The sequence below is a fragment of the Entelurus aequoreus genome, linkage group LG11 (assembly GCF_033978785.1).
Source record: "Entelurus aequoreus isolate RoL-2023_Sb linkage group LG11, RoL_Eaeq_v1.1, whole genome shotgun sequence".
Taxonomy (NCBI): Eukaryota; Metazoa; Chordata; class Actinopteri; order Syngnathiformes; family Syngnathidae; genus Entelurus; species Entelurus aequoreus.
In genome coordinates this window covers 29,933,738-29,948,737 of record NC_084741.1, presented here as the reverse complement: position 1 = coordinate 29,948,737, position 15,000 = coordinate 29,933,738, and the positions used below count along the sequence as shown (strand labels likewise).

At 39.8% G+C, this 15,000-nt stretch overlaps 1 protein-coding gene across 1 annotated transcript in view; it reads right to left on the bottom strand.

Moving 5' to 3' along the window:
• The window catches only part of dgat1b (diacylglycerol O-acyltransferase 1b), an 85,686-nt gene that overhangs the window by 17,677 nt on the left and 53,009 nt on the right, over nt 1-15,000 (bottom strand). The gene's annotated exons all lie outside the window — the stretch shown is intronic.

The following is a 15,000-nucleotide window of genomic DNA, read 5'->3' as shown; positions in this document are numbered from 1 at the left end:
TGGACAAAGATAAGACCTTCTGGGGGAAAGTTCTGTGGTCAGATGAAACAAAAATTGAGCTGTTTGGCCACAATACCCAGCAATATGTTTGGAGGAGAAAAGGTGAGGCCTTTAATCCCAGGAACACCATGCATACCGTCAATCATGGTGGTGATAGTATTATGCTCTGGGCCTGTTTTGCTGCCAATGGAACTGGTGCTTTACAGAGAATAAATGGGACAATAAAAAAGGAGGATTACCTCCAAATTCTTCAGGACAACCTAAACTCATCAGCCCGGAGGTTGGGTTTTGTTGGGTGTTCCAACAGGACAATGACCCCAAACACACATCAAAAGTGGTAAAGGAATGGCTAAATCAGGCTAGAATTAAGGTTTTAGAATGGCCTTCCGAAAGTCCTGACTTAAACCCCATTGAGAACATGTGGACAAAGCTGAAGAAACAAGTCCATGTCAGAAAACCAACACATTTAGCTGAACTGCACCAATTTTGTCAAGAGGAGTGGTCAAAAATTCACAAAATTCAAAGCTTGCCAGAAGCTTGTGGATGGCTACCAAAAGCGCCTTATTGCAGTGAAACTTGCCAAGGGACATGTAACCAAATATTAACATTGCTGTATGTATACTTTTGACCCAGCAGATTTGGTCACATTTTCAGTAGACCCATAATAAATTCATAAAATAACCAAACTTCATGAATGTTTTTTGTGACAAACAAGTATGTGCTCCAATCACTCTATCACAAGAAAATATGAGTTGTAGAAATGATTGGAAACTCATAACAGCCATGACATTATGTTCTTTACAAGTGTATGTAAACTTTTGACCACGACTATATATATACATACATATAACAATTTTTAAAAAAAAGACGTTTTAGGCCATCTCTATGTTTACTCTCTGCGTGTATACGTTACCTACCTAAAGGAGGTTTTGTAATCTGTAACCTGTTTTGAAAAGCTTTTATTCGAATTTATATAGCAAATAATACATTGCGAGAATCGATTTACATGGCAAGAATCAATTTGGATCGAGAATCAAGTTTAATCGAACCGTGACCCCAAGAATCGGAATCGGATCAAATCGTGAGGTGCCCAAAGATTACCACCTCTACTATTCAAGTCACCTTATGTTTTTTTTAAATAATAAACGGTTAAAAATAGATTAGAAGTCGTAAGGAAACAATAGCAAATTTTGTAGGGGGAAATGTTACAATATTACAACAACAAATTATTAATTAAATATATGAATATACTAAAAACAAAATTCCCTCGCAGCTATTCTCGCTTGTTAGACCACTGATCTATGATTTAAATATTATTGTTGAGCATTCGTACACAGAAAGGTTTGCACAAACACGCTCAACTCTTTGTACTGATGATGATGTTGCTATAACACATCGTTTTAAAGTATATGTTAAGAATTCTCACAATATCATAACTTTATTCTCCTGGTATTGTTTTTTTTTCTTTCAGTGTGGCCCAAATACTTTCTTGTATATAGCAAATACTGCAGTTTTTTTGTCTGTCTATATTTGTTTTCCACCTTGGAGGCAAGTGTATGTGCATACACACTCGTGGTCATACACACACACCTGCCCTCTTTTACTGCCCTTCCGGTGTAAACAGCAGAACGAGGAGGAGAACAGACAGATGGGCTGATTCCTTACTCATTCACCTCCCAGTAAGAGGAGAGGACAGGGGTGGTAGGGGGCAAAAACAGAAGCGACACATTCCGCCTTTTACGGCGTTTGGACATTAAACTAATCTCAATGCCAAGTCAACATCTTGGAGTAATACATTCAAGACAACAACCAAATTACCATGCATTTGCAAGAAACCCATTATCCACCTCATAATATGTCTCATAAAATTATACATGCCTGCACTAGAGCGTAGAATAAAGGACAGGAGCAATGCCAAGAATCTGTACTCATCATACTGTATTATGTTAATGGTGTGAAACTTTTTGGGGGTTAGGTGACAAAAGTGACCTTGAAGTGGATGTTCTTCACATTAGTTAGTAGATTGGGGGGGAAGAGTATAAACATTTATAAACAATTTTACCTAGCCTCAGGTAGACTCTTTGTGAAGAGGTGAACAAAAGAAATCTAGTTAGTATACAACCCCTGGAAAAATGATGGAATCAGCAGTCTTGGAGAATGTTCATTCACTTGTTTAAGTTTGTAGAAAAAATAAAATCATACAAAACCCAAAACCAGTGAATTTTGTAGCATCCTGGAAGAGTGAGTGCTGCAAGGGGTTCTGGAAATTTGTTCTGTTGTGTTTATGTTGTGTTACGGTGCGGATGTTCTCCCGAAATGTGTTTGTCATTCTTGTTTGGTGTGGGTTCACAGTGTGGCGCATATTTGTAACAGTGTTAAAGTTGTTTATACGACCACCCTCAGTGTGACCTGTATGGCTGTTGACCAATTATGCCTTGCATTCACTTGTGTGTGTGAAAAGCTGTAGATATTATGTGACTGGACCGGCACGCAAAGGCAGTGCCTTTAAGGTTTATTTGCGCTCTGTACTTCTCCCTACGTCCGTGTACACAGCGGCGTTTTAAAAAGTCATAAATGTTACTTTTTGAAACAGATACCGATCATTTTGAAACCGATACCGTTCATTTCCGATATTATATTTTAAAGCATTTATCGGCCGATAAATATCGGCAGTTCGATATTATCGGACATCTCTAGATATCACCACATGGGCTCTTCAGAAAACCACTGTCAGTAACTACAGTTTGTCACTACATTTGTAAGTGCAAGTTAAAAATGTACTATGCAAAGCGAAAGCCATTTATCAACAACACCCAGAAACGCCGCTGGCTTCGCTGTGCCCGAGCTCATCCAAGATGGACTGATGCAAAGTGGAAAAGTGTTCTGTGGTCTGACGAGTCCACATTTCAAATTGTTTTTTAAAACTGTGGCCATCGTGTCCGTCGGAACAAAGAGGAAAAGAAACATCCAAATTGTCATAGACGCAAAGTGCAAATGCCAACATCTGTGATGGTATGGGGGTGTTTTAGGGCCAAAGGCATGGGTAACTTACACATCTGTGAAGGCACCATTAATGCTGAAAGGTACATACAGGTTTTGGCGCAACATATGTTGCCATCCAAGCAACGTTATCATGGACGCCCCTGCTTATTTCAGCAAGACAATGCCAAGCCACGTGTTACAACAGCGTGGCTTAATAGTAAGTAAGAGTGCAGGTACGAGAAGGAGGAGCTTCAAGTCGCATCACAAACGGCACTCCCAGATGACGAAGATGACCTCTAACCTGTTCCGCGAGTCCCCCCTCCCCCCTCTGTGGAAGTTAACTTGTTAGAATTTTGCCCCCATAGCTGTAAACCCCTTAATATTTTTTTATTTTTGAAATCTTTTTTGTTTTAAAACTGAGTTAAAAGGAAAAAAAGAAATAAAACTTGGTTGAAAAGTTAAAAAAAAATAAAAATAATAAAAAATAAAAAAGAGTGCAGGTACTAGACTGGCCTGCCTGTAGTCCAGACCTGTTTCCAATTGAAAATGTGTGGCGCAATATGAAGCCTAAAATACCACAACAGAGACCCCAAACTGTTGAACAACTTAAGCTGTACATCAAGAAAGAATGGGAAAGAATTCCACCTGAAAAGCATCAAAAATCGGTCTCCTCAGTTCCCAAACGTTTACTGAGTGTTGGTAAAAGTAAAGGCCATGTAACACAGTGGTAAAAATGCTCCCGTGCCAACTTTTTTGCAATGTATTGCTGCCATTAAATTCTAAGTTAATGATTATTTGCAAAAAAAAAAAAGGTTTCTCAATTCGAACATTAAATATCTTGTCTTTGCAGTATATCCAAATGAATATAAGTTGAAAAGGATATGCAAATCATTGTAATCTGTTTTGATTTACGAATTACACAACATGCCAACTTCACAGGTTTTGGGGTTTGTACAACACATGACAAATGGCAACTTTCTGGCTTTAAGAAACACAAAAATAAATCAAGAATATAAACTGTGATAGTAACAGTTTATTTTTTAGATCAAGCAGAGTAAAAAATATATGAAATCACTCAATTTTGAGGAAAAAGTTATGTAATCACTCTGTAAATGTTCATTCTTAAAGCTAACACCAGCATCATATTCAATGTGTTCGGTAGTCTGCAGTTAAAAAGCAGCGTTAACACTTTGGTGAGCTGTTGCACCTGGTGGATTAACCTGAGTCATGGCTCTAATACGAGAGATGTCAATAGAAACCATGTAGAAGATTATCAAACTTCTTCAAAAAAATAAATCATCTTCAGTAGTGTAAAAGATGTTGATTGTTCACAATCAGCTGTGTCTAAAATCTGGACTAAGTACAAACAACACGGGAAGGTTGGAAAAGGCAAGCTTACTGGTAGACCAAGGAAAATGGAGCGTCAAGACAGAAAACTTCAAGCAATATGTCTTGAAGACAGAAAATTCACGGCAAAACTAAAGAAGAACAAATGGGCGAAAACTGCAGTCACTGTTTGTGACTGAACTGTAAAAAAGCACCGAAAGGAAATGGGATTGAATTACAGAAAACCTTAAAGAGAGTCGTCATTATCAGCTAAACATAAAAAAACAAGGTTGCAATGGGCTAAGGAAAAGCAATGGACGACTATCAATGCTTAGTGATTGTGAATCTGCATTGGGCAAGGTGATGATGATTTCCTTAGCTTAATGGAACCTTGTTTTTTTCTGTTTAGGTGTTGATGATGACTTTTGTTTAGCGTTTCTGTATTTTAATCCCATTTCTTTTACGTACTTTCTCACAGTTCGGTTAAAGACGGTGGTGACTCCAGTTTCCACCAATCTGTTCTTCATTTGTTTTGTTGTGCATTTTCTGCTTTCAAGACATATTGCTTGAAGTTTCCTGTCTTCACGTTTTGATGTTTTCCTTGGTCTACTAAAATGCTTGCCCTTTACAACCTTTCCATGTTGTTGGTCCACATTTTAGACACAGCTGACTGTGAACAATCAAATCCAAAATTGTGTGAAGAAGTTATTTTTGAAGAAGTTTGATAATCTCCTTTGTTTACAATTGAAATGTCTTATGTTGGAGCCATGATTCATGTCAATCCACCTGGTGCAATAGCTCTCCAAGTTGTAAGCGCTCCTTTTTAACTGCAGACTAATAAACACATTGAATTTTATGCAGATGTTTGCTTTGCAAGTGAAAATTTACAGGGTAATGCAATCATTTTTTTAATTCCATAATTGTGTTACTGTGCTTGATCTAAAAATGAAACTGTTACTGACTATCACAATTTATTTTCTTGATTTATTTTAGTTAATTGTCATTTTAAATAATTATACTTTTTGAAATGCATGTTTTCTGCTTTTTTCTACAAAATTAAACAACTGAATGAACATCATCCAAGACTGCTGATTCCATATTTGTATACAGGTGTTGTACAAGCATACACACAGTATTGCAGTGCAATGCAGCAAGTAAAGCACAGATAAGCACATCTTAGACATGAAAAACTACTACAGTAAATATACAAATTACAGTCATCATCATTACTGAGGTGTCTATTTAGGTCTTACAGCACATGAACAGAAATATCCAGGTGATTAACAAAAGATAAAAAAGCAACAGAAACTAGGGTTGTGATAAGATGCAGTGCAACATCGAAGCAAATCTTGGCATGTGCACATTAACAGCCACGTGCAACATGCAGTGACATAATTGATGCAGAGCTGTATAAAGCCAAGAGTGGGGAGGTGTACTTTAATGTTGTGAGCGGGTGAATCTACTGTGTATAATGTTTACTGTATGAAGTTTATTTTCAAACTTGCTTGAAAGAAAAAATAGGTGTTGTTCGTCTTAAAAAAATGATTCAACTGTGTACATTTTCAAAATATACATTATGATATTTTGGAGAGGGCGGGGTGTGGTTTCATTTGCAATCTGGAAATGCCTCCACAAACGCATATCTTGCAGACAAACTGAAAAAACTGGTTCTGAAGGTGATTGTGGAGGAATATTAATGCAAATGTTACACTAAATCATATCAAATACTTACAGTGCATCCGGAAAGTATTCACAGCACTTCACTTTTCCATATGTTAAAGCCTTATTCCAAAAAGGAATACATTAAGTTTAGTCCTCGAAATTAATTTTAGTCCTCAAAATTCTTCACACAATTCCCCATGATGACAATGTGAAAAGGTTAAAAAAAAAAATTGCAGATTTATTGAAACACAATTTTTTTACATAAGTATTGACAGCCTTTGCACATTGCTTTGTTGATGCGCCTTTGACAACAATTACAACCTCAAGTCATTTGAATATAAATTCCTCTTTGCAGCACTTCTCAAGCTCAATCAGGTTGGATGGGAAGCATTGGTTTTCATTTAGGATTTCTCCGTACATTACTGCATTCATCTTAGTCTAGTCTGGGAGGTGACCAAGAAAACGATGGTCACTCTATCAGAGCTTCAGCATTCCTCTATGGAGAGAGGAGAACCTTCCAGAAGGACAACCATCACTGCAGCAATCCACCAAACAGGCTTGTATGGTATAGTGGCCAGGCAGAAGCCATTTCTTAGTAAAACGTTTGCCAAAATGCACCTGAAAGACTCTCATACCATGAGAAACAAAATTCTCTGGTCTGATGAGACAAAGATTGAACTGTTTGGCGTGTATGCCAGGCATCATGTTTGGAGGATACCAGGCACAGCTCATCACCAGGCCAATACCATCCCTACAGTGAAGCATTGTGGTGGCGTAATCATGCTCGGTGGTTGTGTTTCAGCGGCAGGAACTGGGAGACTAATCAGGATAGAGGGAAAGGTGAATGCAGCAATGTACAGAGACATCCTGGATGAAAACCAACGCTTTCAATCTAACCTGATGGAGGTTGAAAGGCAAAAAGGAATGGCCAAAGAGGAATGGGCGAAACTGCCCTATGATAAGTGTGCCAAGTTTGTAGCATTGTATTTAAAAAGACTTAAGGCTGTAATTACTGCCCAAGGTGCATAAGAAAAGTATTGAGCAAAGGCTGTGAATACTTATGTACATGTGATTTTTTTGGGTTGTTTTTAAATACATTTGTAAAATAAAAGTAAAAAATGTTTTACATCATCATTATGGGGTATTGCCTTTAGAAATTTAAGGACAAAAATTAATTTATTCCATTTTGGAATAAGACTATAACATAGCACAATTTGTAAAAAGTGAAGAAGGGCTGTCAATCCTTTTCGGATGCACTGTATTGTCTGGACAAGGGGTTCTTAACCTTTTTGACCTCGAACCCACTCAACGATTTACACTGAATTAGTTATATCACAGGGCTGAAATAAATACATTCTTACTAAATCAGTAATTAATAATAATAATAATAATATACAGTATATGTTTCTTAAATAAACTGTCAATACAATTTAAGTGCAAATGAAAAAACAGCTTCACCACTTTAGTCATAATTTTGGTTTGGTTTAATTTTTTTTCAAACATGTATGGAATTATAAATGATACATACCAGAGGTGGGACCAAGTCATTGCTTTGCAAGTCACAAGTAAGTCTCAAGTCTTTGCCCTCAAGTCTCGAGTCAAGTCCCGAGTCAAGACAGGCAAGTCCCGAGTCAAGTCCAAAGTCAAGACTGGAAAGTCTCAAGTCAAGTCACAAGTCCTGCATTTTGAGTTTCGAGTCCTTTCAAGTCCTTTTAACCACAGACTAATATTTTTACACAGATTGTGTATGCTTTTAAACCGCTGTATTTATTTATTAAAACAAGTGCATTTGAAATAGCATGAAAAAAAAATAGTACTGACATTGCAATTCATAATAGCACTATTAACCAGTCATTTTAATAGTTTAAACTATTTTAAACATTTAACTCATTCCTTTACAGAATAAAGACATTTGCAAAAACAAGTGTAACTGTACTTATTTGTACAAAAGTGTTAACATTGTATTTCCATGGCATATTGCATTGTAACTAGTTCCACAGCAGTTTCTATTCTGTTCTTACCTTATCTCATTGATCTCATCTCATACTGTATGTGTGTTGATGTGAGCGTACACATGAAAAACATAACAAATACATGAACATAACAATGAACAGAGTTGTACTTTTTAGATGTCAGGGCCCTATGCAATATGTACACATATTCTTAATATAGTATACATTTTAACTGACCTTTATTTGACTATGTTTGTCTTTTTGTAGGTGGCTAAAATATGCGGTGCTGCTGACCGCCGTCTAATGTTACGTTACTGTGTGTGATACATTGACTAACGTAACGTTAAGTATAGGTACCTCATGCAACCCTGCTTAAAAAAATCACTTGACAAAAAGTATGAATAAGGTAGCAAACTGCAGTGGACGCAACATATTGCTGTGTTTGAAATGATGTTATAACCATAGACATCTTATAAGTAGACGCAGTATTGGTTGCTGTGATGCAAGCAAATTGCATCTTGAAGTGGTGATGAGGAGCCGGCGAGCAGCCTAAACTGACATTTGACAGGTAGAAAACAAAGATGCCGGGCTGGTGTTCAGCGTTTTCCTGCTCAAATGAGCGGACTGTTGAAAATAGGAATCGGGGGATTACTTTTCACAAGTAAGATTTAACATTAATGTACTATTGGTTGTATTTTATGAAAATAACATTACCACAGAGTTGAGAAGGAGCAAAGATCTTCAATATATGTATGTGAAAATCACAAAGAAATCTTCTGGGGGAGGATGACGCCCCTACATGGGTTTGGTTTACAAACTTTCAGCCCCACCTAAAACAAAATTCACCAGCCGCCACTGATTATGATGCATTCTCATTTTAGGCAAAATATAAGACAATACTTTCTTAACAGTATAACTGTAACCAGGAATAAGTCTTCAAGTAACAATATTCAAATACTAACATTGTTGGGTAAGACAGCATTTGGTTTTATTCTGAATCCAGTGAAAGAGATTGGTGGTTTTAGCTGATATAAAGAGTTTCAGGTGTTTATATATGTTTAAGTATTTGGCAGACGCTTTTATCCAAAGCGACATACATAAAAAATACATATATAACAATCACTGTAAACATTATCATTTAAGGGAAGAATGTAATACAAAATATCAATACAAAGTGTCAAGACAGAATAAACTCTCTGCTGCTGCAGCAACAGAGATACGGTCTATAAGATATCTAATGTATTCATACATTGTTTATGTAGGATATACGCATGTATATATAACGTAATCATATTGTTTCTTCAACTTAAAAATAGCTGACCGTTTTTTTCCCCCTTCTCTGGGCTTATATTCCCAGTTTTGATCTCGGACGTCTGGTCACTTATAGCATATAAGAATATTATATTACTGTTAAGCAAACTATGAATAATAAAACATGTGTCCGTTATCATAGCTACACGTATGACAAAAAAGCGCGTGAAAATGAGTGGTATTCAGTGAGGTAAAATGAATTAAATGCGCTGACAGTTCATTGCTCCTGCCAAATGAATTGCACTGAGTGGAGCGGATCACCACTCCAAGATGGCGGCCCCGCCTCTCGTCTGCACCAGTTGGCAGTAGCGCTCGATGCTGCGTCTACTTATAAGATGTCTAAGGTTATGACGTTAGCAGTGAGTTTACAGCCTCACTGATTTAACTACACAGCAAATAAAAGTCATGTTACTTAGCCAATAAACGTTAGCTTACATTCAAAACTTACCCTTCTTTGTGCAACTTCAAATGTCGAACGAAGTTGGAAGTTGTTGCATCTCCGTCTGTAATATTCGAACTGTGTGATTTGCATACGGCAATTCGTTTTTTGTTGACTAAGTCGTAGTTTTTATACCCGAACGAAACCAACTTTGGTATAAATCTTTCTCACTGGCGTGTTGTTTGACAACTCTTGTTCATTGGTTGTCCTGCAATTTGATTGGCTGAATGCTGTGTGATGAAAACAATGTAGATCTAATTTGATTGGCTGTTGTACTGACACGCAGCACACACGCTGATGGACAGACACGTACAAAATGAAAGTAACGGAGCGCTCCCAAATAACTTTTTAAGCTTTAGGTTTTGGGGAAAGTAGCAAGTCATGTCAAGTCAAAAGGCTCAAGTCCAAGTGAAGTCACAAGTCATTGATGTTAAAGTCTAAGTCGAGTTGCAAGTCTCTTTACATTTTGTCAAGTCGAGTCTAAAGTCATCAAATTCATGACTCGAGTCTGACTCGAGTCCAAGTCATGTGACTCGAGTCCACACCTCTGATACATACTATAGTTTACATATTTACATTTCTCTTTACATGTTCGAAAAGGAAGAAGCTAAAATTATTTAATCCCACCACTTTTCCACCTCATAGCAATTTAGTAGCACATATGTTCCCATGCTGTCCTCATTTTGTAACACTATTTACAACAATGAAATACAACAGATCTCTTAATGATAGTTAAGTCAGTTATGATTATCTCTTTTTCAATAAAGTTCAAGATGTTCATCAAAATGTGTCTTCCTAATACTTTATAAGCATTTTTAGTTTGAACATCCTCTTAAACTGGACCATATTATTACATTGTTTAACTTGTTTAAACATACTGATATACTAATGTTTTAAGTGTTGTACATGCAAACAAATGTTTGAAATGAGATATTTTGATTATATTTCTCCTCTTTTGTTAAGAAGTATTGTACATTCTTGGGTGGCAGGTTATAGTTTGCATTGTACATAATTTAAGCGGTTTGCAAATTCACCAAATCATTGAAATTCAATATATTTGATTCAATAAATAAAGGATTTGTATGTTCTCTATTTCCAACATTATGTATTATTCTAAGTGATCTTTTTTGTAACATAGTTATATTAGCAAGTGAAGTGTACTTATTTACCTATATTTCAACAAAATAACTCCGATATGGTAACACTAGCAAGCAGTACAGAATATGAAGTGATTTTTGGTCAAGTACATATTTTTCTTTGTTCATTGTTTGAAATATGTATTTTGTCACTTAAATATTTATGACTCTTTGCTCCAGACTTCTTCTGTTTGTTTGATATTGTCATTACTGTTACAAGTTGTGGCAAAGTGTATTATAACCGAGTACCGCTGCGGCCCATACGGACCACAGCTGAAAAACAGATTTTTTTGTGGCGACCCCCTAGGGCAGTGTTTTTCAACCTTTTTTGATCCAAGGCACAATTTTTGCGTTGACAAAAATCCGGAGGCACACCACCAGCAGAAATCATTAAAAAAGGAAACTCAGTTGACAGTAAAAAGTCGTTGACGCAATTGTTGGATATGACTTTAAACCATAACCATCCATCTTCAACCGCTTATCCGGAATCGGGTCGCGGGGACAGCAGCTCCAGCAAAGACCCCCAGACTTCCCTCTCCAGAGCAACATTTGCGACTTCCTCCTGGGGAATCCCGAAGCGTTCCCAGGCCAGAGAGGAGATGTAATCCCCCCATCTGGTCCTTGGCCTGCCGCGGGGCCTCCTCCCAGTGGGACGTGCAACGAGGACCTCCCTAGGGAGACGCTCGTGAGGCATCCGCACGAGATGCCCGAACCACCTAAGCTGGCTCCTTTCCAAGCGAAGGAGCAGCGGCTCTACTCCGAGTCTCTCTCGGGTGACTGCACTTCTCACCCTATCTCTAAGGGAGATGCCAGCCACCCTTCTGAGGAAACTCATTTCGGCCGCTTGTATCCGCGATCTTATTCTTTCGGTCATTACCCACACTTCATGACCATAGGTGAGAGTAGGAATGTAGATAGCTCGGTAGACCGAGAGCTTTGCCTTCTGGCTCAGCTCCCGTTTCGTCACAACAGTGCGGCAGAGAGACTGCAATACTGCCCCAGCTGCTCCGATTCTCCGGCTGATTTCCTTCTCCATCTTTCCCTCACTCGTGAACAAGACCCCGAGATACTTAAACTCCTCCACCTGGGACAGAGTCCTGTCCCCTACCCGGACTGTACAAACCATCGGTTTCCTGCTGAGAACCATGGCCTCAGATTTGGAGATGCTGATCCTCATTCCAGCCGCTGAACACTCGGCTGCGAACCGATCCAGTGAGAGCTGAAGGTCACGAACCGAAGGTGCCATCAGGACCACATCATCTGCAAACAGCCGTGATGCAACCTTTAGCCCCCCGAGACGTATACCCTCTCCGCCATGGCCACGACTCCGCCTAGAAATCCTGTCCATGAAAATCACAAACAGGATAGGTGACAGAGCGCAGCCCTGGCGGAGACCAACCCCCACTGGAAACGGATCCGACTTACATCCAAGCACCCGGACACAACTCTCGCTTTGGTTGTACAGAGATTGGATGGCCCTCAACAGGGTTCCCCTCACTCCGTACTCCCTCAGCACCTCCCACAAGATCTCCCGAGGGACGCGGTCATATGCCTTCTCCAAATCCACAAAACACATGTAGACTGGATAGGCATACTCCCAGGCCCTCTCCAGGATTCCCGCAAGCGTAAAGAGTTGGTCAGTTGTTCCACGACCAGGACGGAATCCACATTGCTCCTCTTGAATCTGAGGTTCGACTATTGGCCGGACCCTCCTTTCCAGTACCTTGGCGTAAACTTTCCCAGGGAGGCTGAGTAGTGTGATACCCCTGTAATTAGCACACACCCTCTGGTCCCCCTTTTTGAAAAGGGGAACCACCACCCCAGTCTGCCACTCCCTCGGCACTGTCCCAGACTTCCACGCAATGTTGAAAAGGCGTATCAACCAAGACAGCCCATCAACACCCAGAGCCTTCAGCATTTCTGGACGGATCTCGTCAACCCCCGGAGCTTTGCCACTGTGGAGTTGTCTAACTCAGTGACTTCACTCCGAGAGATCGACGTCGATCCCCCATCATCCTCAGGCCCTGCTCCTATCAGGGAGGGTGTGTCTGATGTATTTGGGTTCAGGAGTTCCTCAAAGTGCTCTTTCCAACGCCCCACGACTTCCTCACTTGAAGTCAGCAAAGTCCCATCCTTGCCGTACACAGCTTGGATGGTTCCCTGCTTCCCCCTCCTGAGGTGCCGTATGGTCTTCCAGAACAGCTTTGGTGCCGCCCGATAGTCCTTCTCCATGGATTCCCCGAACTGCTCCCACACCCTCTGCTTAGCCTCGTCCACAGCCACGGCCGCTGCCCTTCGGGCCCGTCGGTACCTTGCAACTGCCTCCGGAGTCCCCTGGGATAACATACCCCGGTAGGACTCCTTCTTCAGTCGGACGGCTTCCCTGACCACCACTGTCCACCAGGGTGTTCGAGGGTTACCGCCCCTTGAGGCACCTAAGACCTTCTGGCCACAGCTCGCATCTGCAGCTTTAGCAATAGAGGCTTTGAACATTGCCCATTCCTGTTCAATGTCCCCAACCTCCACAGGGATGGCAGAGAAGTCCCGCCGGAGGTGGGAGTTGAAGTCCTTCCGGACAGAGGACTCCTCCAAACGTTCCCAGTTCACCCGCACTACACGCTTGGGTTTGCCAGGTCTGTCCAGAGGTTTCCCCCTCATAACCAAGCATGCATCAATATAGCTCTTGTCTCAAAGTAGGTGTACTGTCACCACCTGTCACATCACCTCCTGACTTATTTTGAGTTTTTTGCTGTTTTCCTGTGTGTAGTGTTTTAGTTCTTGTCTTGCGCTCCTATTTTGGTGGCTTTTTCTCTTTATTTGGTATTTTCCTGTAGCAGTTTCATGTATTCCTTTGAGCGATATTTCCCCGCATCTACTTTGTTTTAGCAATCAAGAATATTTCAGTTGTTTTTATCCTTCTTCGTGGGGACATTGTAGATTGTCATGTCATGTTCGGATGTACATTGTGGACGCCGTCTCTGCTCCGCAGCAAGTCTTTGCTGTGGTCCAGCATTCTGATTTTGTTTACTTTGTAGCCAGTTCAGTTGTAGTTTCGTTCTGCATAGCCTTCCCTAAGCTTCAATGCCTTTTCTTAGAGGCACTCACCTTTTGTTTATATTTGGTTTAAGCATTAGACACATTTTTACCTGCACACTGCCTCCAGCTGTTTGCAACATCTACAAAGCAATTAGCTACCGGCTGCCATCTACTGATATGGAAGAGTATTACACGGTTACTGTGCCGAGCTCAACAACAACACATAATTTGCAGACTATAATTACTGGTTTGCAAAAAAATAATTTTAACCCAAATAGGTGAAATTACATAATCTCCCACGGCACACCAGACCGTATCTCACGGCACACTAGTGTGCCGCGGCACACTGGTTGAAAAACACTGCCCTAGGGGGTGCATGCGGCCCATCAATGAAACACTGGTGTAGACCACAAGGAATTGTTTTAAATTAGATTAAAATCATCATAGGACCCCTTTAAATGATCATGTATGTGTTCATATTTTTGTGTGTCTGAAAGGGATTAATTGGATTTGAATTATTTTCTATATGGGAAACACTCATTCATACGATTCAGTCTTTGTTGAATGGGTTACAAGGTACCACTGTACTTCTAATTACATTCCTGTGCTTAACAAAATGCACAAACACATATTCACAATAATTAGAAGTTTCACTGAGCTGACAGATTATATGATGATGTCATATATGATGCAAACTACCAGTTTTTAGTGCGACTTTTGGATGTACATTTTTTTGTTCTTACGTTTTATTGGCATTCAAATTCAGAGGTTGTATTGCACATAAAAGGTTGGTCATCTATTACCAGAAAGCTAATCTTGTGTACTAAACAAAACATCACGGTTTATTATGTAGCATACGATGCATGCATGCATGCATTCTGTCTTGTGGTGTTTGGCCGTAATTTCCACAAGGCAGCGTGATGAAGAGAGTAGACAATGACCCTTGGATGACCCTGTCCCGCAAACCATACTCTTTGGCATCACTTCTCTACGCCTTTTACTGCTTTCCTCCTTCTCTGCCAGCTGGATATGATCCAGTCATGACCAACTGGTTCATTACCACTAACCGGTTCCAATTATGACTGCCTTATAGGAGTCATCTTTTACAGCACAATCAAATGGCTCAACCGTTTCTTTGAAGGACAAAGACACGGAT